A 998-nucleotide genomic window follows, 5' to 3' on the forward strand; every position below is an offset into this window, starting at 1 on the left:
ATGAAGGGGACCCAGGGAAGGTCGCAAGCACTCCTTTTTCTCTTTTCCTTTCACATCCTCCCATCAACCCAAATTGATAGCGACGCTTCTAGGTAAAGAAAAGTCTCGTACCTAGGCTGAAAGGGCGTCGTGAGAAAGTGCTATTGAGATGAGTACTATTTAATCGGAGAGGAGAAGAAAACAGAACTTCAGTAAGATCCAGGGGGCAGGTAGTGGGTGCTCCAGGAACCCGCGTGACGTGAAGGAGCGCTGACATTAAATCTTCTTTCATGAACTGCCCAAGCGTTTGCCAAACAGGTTCCCCTCAGAGCTTGTAACCGAGCTGCACCCTTTGCAGGACGCGGGTCTGAGAGACTACGAATGCCGCATCTGGGTCTGGCCAGAGGACTCTGGCCTCCAGGGACCCAACCACTCAGTCAACCAACAGCTCTGGGCAAACACTGCCAGCCAGTCAGATCTGGGACATTCCCGTACAGTCCAAAAGTGTGACATGTTCGCCTAGGAAACCCCGAGCTGGTCTCGGGAAGGGACCAGGACCGTGAATTTCTGGTTACGAGAAGTGAGACGGAAGAAACATGATTCAAACAGCACAAACAAAAATACAGAACAGATTAATTATTAACAAAACACCGCAGGACGACTGGACCTGAAGTACTCAGAGATAGCACATTGTAGGAGGGGAGAGGCGCAGCGCCGAAATAGCTCAGTTGGGAGAGCGTTAGACTGAAGATCTAAAGGTCCCTGGTTCGATCCCGGGTTTCGGCAGCTGATTTTTAATTTTAACCTGACGGGGGTTCCTTCCTAAATTCCTTCCATCCAACAACCTCTCTTGAATTCACCTCACTGACTCGCTGACGTGGGGTCGAAGAAACACAAGCAGCTTTTCTCGACCACCCGTGGCGGCAGGCAACAGGCAGTGGCACTTCCGGGTGTCGTCGGAGGCGCTGCTGCGCGTGCGCAATGCTTCCCGGCCGCCTTGGCAGGGAAGGCGGTCCGCT

General features: G+C 52.6%; 1 non-coding gene across 1 annotated transcript; it reads left to right on the top strand.

Annotated features, from left to right (window-relative positions):
* The first annotated feature begins 692 nt into the window (after positions 1 to 692).
* Positions 693 to 765, top strand: Trnaf-gaa. Its single transcript has one exon. It is a non-coding gene; the product is annotated as a tRNA-Phe (tRNA).
* The last annotated feature ends 233 nt before the right edge of the window (positions 766 to 998 follow it).

Source organism: Rattus rattus, chromosome 12 (genome assembly GCF_011064425.1).
Source record: "Rattus rattus isolate New Zealand chromosome 12, Rrattus_CSIRO_v1, whole genome shotgun sequence".
NCBI lineage: Eukaryota > Metazoa > Chordata > Mammalia > Rodentia > Muridae > Rattus > Rattus rattus.